The sequence below is a fragment of the Papio anubis genome, chromosome 12 (genome assembly GCF_008728515.1).
Source record: "Papio anubis isolate 15944 chromosome 12, Panubis1.0, whole genome shotgun sequence".
NCBI classification, from domain to species: domain Eukaryota; kingdom Metazoa; phylum Chordata; class Mammalia; order Primates; family Cercopithecidae; genus Papio; species Papio anubis.
In genome coordinates, this window is record NC_044987.1 from 114,304,368 (window position 1) to 114,310,911 (window position 6,544).

Consider the following 6,544-nt stretch of genomic DNA (forward strand, 5'->3'; position numbering starts at 1 on the left):
GGTGGGGAGGGTTGGCCCCGCCCCGCTTGGGAGGGGGTGCCCGGGGCGCCCCCTGGTGGTAGCCACCGGGAGTAAGTCTTGCAAAAGAGGAAGCTATTGCTGCCTGCCCCGCGCCTCGGTCCCCTTCCTGCATCTTTGCCCCTGGCATCTTCCTCCTCCAGTGCTCACGACCTGTTTCTGGGGTTCACCTCAGCAAACGCCGACCTCACACCCACCTCTCCCAGGGAGGCTTTCCTCCTCCCCGCCTGGGCCCTCTCTCTCTGAAGTTGGTGTACAGTCAATCTGCACAACCTCTCAGGGCCTCTGTCAGCCTCGCGGTTCATACACGTGTGGTGTGGACGATGGGACAAAGACAATACTACTGAGGCCTCCCACCGCCAGCTCTGTGCTAACCGCCCCACTGTGTCTAGGCTCCCTCCCTAAGCAACTTTGCTCATGCACAAGGCCAGTCCTTCCCTGTGCATTTTATTAAGTGCCTCCTTTGAGTCTCTGAGGCTATAGGAAAAAAGTCAGTGGCTGCCACTCCTGGGGGCTCTCAGGCTGGTGGGGGAAATAGGCCGGTGTGGGTGATGGGGTGTGATGGGGGCGCTAACATCACAGCCACAGAGCATCCAAGGAACCAGTGAGTGGGATAATGGGGGGTGGGACGGGGGGGCCAGGCAGGGGTCCGGGAGGGAGTGACCCTTGGGCAGGTCTTGAGGAATTCTGAGAGGGGTTGGAGGTGAGGCCCATGCCAGGGAAATGTGCATGGGCCCAGGGCCTGCTGGGTGAAGGACACAGGTCAGTGGGGTCAAGGAGCCAGGGGGAGGGTGCTGGATCTGCCTTGCTAATGTTGGAACAGGTCTCCAATAGCCCTCGCAGGCCTGTGTGGGATCACAGTGCTCTGCAGAGGCAGATGCAGGAGGACGCCCAGGGCAGGGTGGCTGCTGTCTGCACCCCTTTCACCCTAAGCCAGTGCTCTGGGTCTGAGGCCTGACAGCCCCAAGGGGGTTAGAGTCCAGGGCCCCAGCATCCAGCCCAGGTATCCTGAACACCTACTATGCTGGTGGGTGGGGGAAGCAGCCAGGGAGGATGAGTAAGTCGTGGACCTTGCCCTCAAGGAGTCTGAGACCAGCACAGGATTAGATAAGCACACAGGGCTCCTTAACTCTGCAGGGAATGAGATAAGGGTGGCAGGAGAGGCCCACAAAGTCGGGTGTGGGCAGAGAGGGGAGCAGGCCCTGCACAGTCATGGGACGGTCTGCAGGGAGGGGTTGCTGAGCTGGGACATGGCAGGGGCCGATCGGGGCCCAGGGATTCAGAGCAGCCAGGACAGCGTGAGCAGAGCTGCCTGTGGGAAGGGGAGAGAGACACTGTCTTAGGGGCCAGATGTTTGCCGGCTGCCTACAGTCCTCAGAAGGAGAAGGACTTGCTCTGTGACTTCAGCAAATGTGCACCCTCTCTGAGCCTGTGTCCTCCCCTCCCAAACAGGTTCATGATGGATGCCAGGAGGACCAGGTCCTGGATGTGCGTGCCCAGCAGAAAGAAAGAGCTCAATAGCCAACGCCTATTATTAAGCAATTTGACATTTATTCCTAGGTCTCTATTTCCCATTTTACAAATTTTATGTTTTAGTACCAGAAACCTTTTTATTCAAATGAAAAATTCCGACAGGGCACAGTGGCTCATGCCTGTAATCCCAGCAGTTTCAGGGGCTGAGGCAGGAGGACTGCTTGACACCAGGAATTTGAGACCAGCCTAGGTAACATGGTGAATCTCTATGAAAAATACAAAAATTTACCAGGCATGGTGGCACATGCCTGTAGTCTCAGCTATTTGGGAAGCTGAGTTGGGAGGATTGTGTGAGCCCTGGGAGGTGGAGGCTGCAGTGAGCTGTGATTGTACCACTGCACTCCAGCCTGGGTGACAGAGCAAGCAAGACCCTGTCTCAGAAAAAAAAAAAAAAAGGAAAATTTCCTCAGAACCCCGTTGTATAAGAAACAGGTGGGGCTGGGCACGGTGGCTCATGCCTGTAATCCCAGCACTCTGGGAGGCCGAGGTGGGCAGATCATCTGAGGTCAGGAGTTCGAGACCAGGCAGGCCAACATGGTGAAACCCAGTCTCTACTAAAAATACAAAAATTAGCTGAGTGTAGTGGTGCATGCCTGTAATCCCAGCTATTTGGGAGGCTGAGGCAGGAGAATCACTTGAACCCGGGAAGCAGAGGTTGCAGTGAGCCGAGATCGCGTCATTGCATTCCAGCCTGGGCAACAGAGCAAGACTCTATCTCAAAACAAACAAACGAACAAACAAAAACCACAAAGAAATAGGTGGAAATGAGGCTTCTGTGGGAGGCGGGACAGGGGTGCGGTCAGCTGTCTTGTCCTGGGTTGGCTGCTCTTCCTCTACCAGCAGCTGGGGTCCTGGGCCCTCTTAGGAATCCCAGGGACTGGAGACGCTGCTCCACCAACCACAGGGCTATGCTCCAGGGAGATGAGACTGGCAAAGGAGGGGAGAGCAGGAAGCAGATGGGGAGGCTGACTCAGGGCCCCTGTCCTGGGTGGGGGGCTCCAGCACAAACACTGGGCCCAGAGCACTCAGCCCCCCTTGGCCACATTGCATGTCGGTGGGTGCTTCCTCAGGGTGCAAGACAAAGGCTCAGGATCGGTTCAGCAAACACTGAGCACGCACCTGGGCTGGGAACTGAGCTCACAGATGGGGAGAGGAGCGAGACACAAACAGAAACCAGCGCCAGGGCTCCGAGACGGCAGTGCGCTGGGGCAGCACAGCGTGGGGTGCCCAGGTGGGGACTTAGAAGCTTCAAGAAGGCCTTCTGGAGGCAGCAAATGCTTGGATGGAGCTTGAAAGGGTTAGTGAGCCTGGCAAATAACCTAGGAAGAGTGTTGCAGCCCGAGGGATTCGCATGGGCAAAGCATAGAGGTGCCGCAGGGCAGGCAGGGCAGGGGTGGGACTGAAGCTGTTCAGGCTCATCTCGGGGAATGAGACGGAGGGAGGTGGGACCATGAGTGCTGCACTGGGGTCGCAGGGTCTCCGTGGACTGCTGGACACCCCCGGCCCGCCCCTACCCCTGCAGGTCCTGGTGGCTGGCATTGAGGCGAACATACCTGTGACCTATGGAATTGGCAGCCAGAGGGGAGACGAGAGCACTGGCTGTCAATTCATAGGTCAGAGCCCTGTGCACTCGGTCTCAGCAGCCCACCGATAGCCCTCCACCACCCGCCACCATCTGGCCTGGGAGCGTCGCCACGGTAGTCCTGGCTGGTCTGCTGGGCAGCACCTGCCTCTCCTTCTTCGTGGGTACCGGCCCTCGCCCCAGATAACAGCAGCCCCACTGGAATCAGTGGACACTTCCACATGGAGTTGCTGTTACAGGGGGTGGGAGCCAATTGGAGGCCGGGGCCCTGCCTGGCATCCACCTTGGGCAGGGCTCTGGAGAGTGTCCCACGCCCACTCACCTGGGTGCCCCAGTCTTCGTGGCCCCAGGTCCATGGTCTTTTCACCGAGGCTTCTTATCATCCGGGGCCCACACCTGGCGCCCCGTGTGCTGCCAGCACTCCTTCCTGGGCGAAGTCCAGGCTCAACCCCAAATCGGCCTCATAAAGCCGGGAGCGGCTCTGATTTACAACTCCTGGGCAGCCTTTGCCCGCTCTGATGACCCCACGCCCTCTGTCCCCAAGTTATTTTGTTTCCTTGTTTCTTTCCCAACCAGAGCTGGGTCTCCGTTTCAGGTCTGGCCACTGTCGCCTCTGCCCTTTGCCCACCCTCCCTGCTGCAGCCATGGGGCAGAGGGACCGCAAGGGACAGCTGGCGCTTGTCAATCCCCAGGAACCTCCCAGTGCCTGATTTCATGAGGATGGCCCCGTATGGGAAGCTGAAGATGAGACTGAGAAGAAGTGTGGGGGGCTGTAGTGGGGGACACAGAAAGAGGGATAGTGAGGCAGAGGGGCTGAGAGAGGAAGAGAAGAGTAAGGCTGCAGATGGCGGTGCACACCTGGAATCCCAGCACTTTGGGAGACCAAGGTGGGAGGATCTCTTGAGCCCAGGAGTGCAAGACCAGCCTGGGCAACACAGTGAGACCTCATCTCTACAAAAAATAAAAAATTAGCCCAGTGTGGTGATGCATGCCTGTGGTCCCAACTACTCAAGGGGCTGAGGCCGGGGGATCACTTGAGCCTGGGAGGTCAAGGCTCCAGTGAGCTGTGATTGTGCCACTGCACTCCAGCCTCAGTGACAAAGAAAGACCCTGTCTCAAATAAAAATAAGAGGAGCAGGTAGAGAACTGGAAAGGAACAGAGAAAACAAACAGGGACAGTGGATGATGAGGTGAAGGAAGGGGGACGACAGGGAACTGGAAAAGATTTAGATACACAAACCTGCCACAGAACGTGAGGAACAGGCTTGAGCAGTGGCCTGCCTGGAGGGACGCTTAGGACCTCAGTGGCCTGGAAGACAGCAGGGACCTGGGAGTTGGGTGACCTTGAGCAAGTAGCATAACCTCTCTGAACCATTGTCCATATGTCAATCAGGACTTAGGAGGCCACCCTGCACGCTGGCCTGGACTGGTGGGAAGCATCCGCCCTGGGACCCTTGGGTCTCTCTCCGCTGTGGGGAGAGGCAGCAGCTGCTGGCCGGGGTCCCTGAGTGAGCCCAGGGCTCTGGGAGGCAGAGCTTCCTCTTGCAAAGAGTGTTCTCATCCCTCCCAGACAGGTTCTGGTGACAGGTGCCAGTCCTGCAGAGACCCAGCAGGCATTTTGGGAGACTTCAAAGCTTCTGGAGAGAAAGGGGAGCGTTTAGAGTAGACTTGGGCCCTGCCCCCTTTGCCAGTGGTGGATACAGGCCTAGAGAGACAGAGGGGGCCGCCCAAGGTCACAGAGCAGGGCCCCAGGGCCTGTGCTGCCCCAACAGCCTTCCCGAAGTGGCGTCCTCCCTCTCGGGATGCAGTCAGGGTGGGATGGGGGATCCCTGGGCTGGAATCCTGCTGCCTGGGGGGACAGGCCTGCGAAGGAGGACACTGTAGTTGGTGGCTGGCCCTCCACTCAGCCTGGCGGCCCTTCCCACAGAGGCCTGGGTGAGACCAGCCTCCTGCAGTGTGGTGTCCAAGTGCCCTGGCCTGGCAGTGGCAGCGCCCGATCAGGAAGCCTGGCTCCACAGCTCTGAGCGCTGATGCTAAGGCCCCCTCATCCCACAGTGGAAACCAAGGCCCAGAGAGGAAGTTGTGCCGGCCACCCCATGGCTGTCCAGGTCCCTTTCTTCCTCAGGATTGGCCACCCTTCAGAGAGGTGCCTGGGCTCAGGAGCCTCCTAGGACAGGGAGTGTGGCAGGGGTCCTACCACTCAGGAAGCCTCTTACCTGGGTGCTGGGCTGGCCCTCGGGGCACAAGGAGGAAGTGGGGACGCCCTGGGCCCAGGGCCTTTTGAGCCGTTGACCCAGCCCCTGGTGGTGGTTAATGATTATCCCACCACCGTCAATACTGATCACAAGTGCGGTTCGAAGGGCAGGAAGCCCTGGACTGTGCCCGGGCAGGGTGGGGCGGGTCCAGGAAGCATCAGGCTGGGCCCCATCTGCCTCTCCGGGTGGCATCAGCACCCAGTCATCCACAGCCCTGTCTCCTCCAGGGCCTCGCCCTCCTGATCTCTTACCAGCCCCAGGTGTCCGTGGGCAGCCAGGACCCGAGGCTCCCTTGGGATAAAGCTTCTGCTCTGTTCCCAGTGCCCAGATCTCCCCCACTCAGGAGGGGCCACAGAGTGGGGCTGGGGGACCTTCACTAACCCCAGAGGCCTGCGGAACCTGGCAAAGTGAGGGCCCCCTGATTCCCAGCCCGAGCCTCAGTTTCCCCAAGGACCCGCCCACCTTTGTGCAGTGCCACTGGGAAGCAGGGCAGGGAGGAGCATGGTGCTCCCATTGTGCTCACAAGAAACAAGATGTGTGGGGGGCAACGGGCGCTCCCTGGTCCCATGTAAAGCTTTGTGCAGTGAGGGCTGGGATTCTGACTGCAGTGCTGGAGCTCCGACCCCAGAGCGGAGTGGAAGCCAAGGGTCCAGAGGCCTGAGCCGCCCCTAAAGCCCCCACTAGGGATGGTGAGAGCAACCTCTAGAACGCCTCAGGCTCAGCCTTCCCTGAGTGGCCTCAAGTGACAACCAGGCAGGGTCAGCTGGGCAGGGAACACCAGGAAGGACTGAGGCTCAGGGACCCAGGGTGTCGCCTCAGGTCCCATAGTCAGGGCTTGAGCCTGCCTGGCGTCCCCACAGCCAGGGGCCCTGGGGTCAGGCTGGACCCTGGGGTCTTGCAGGGACACAACCAATGTGGTCTGGGCAGGCAGGCTCCAAAGACCATCCCTCCCTCCCTGGCAGCCCCACGTAGCTCCTGCCATATCAGGAGTGGGGCTGGGGTGGCAGCCCCCTGGGAAGGGCAAGGCAGAGCTCAGAGCCAGCGGAAGGGGTGCAGGGCTGGGTGCCTCTGGGTCCCCCCTGTGCCCTGACCTGCTGGGCAAGGCCGGGAGGCGTGGCGACCCCTGGTGGTGACATGGGAGGTGCTGGGTGAAGAG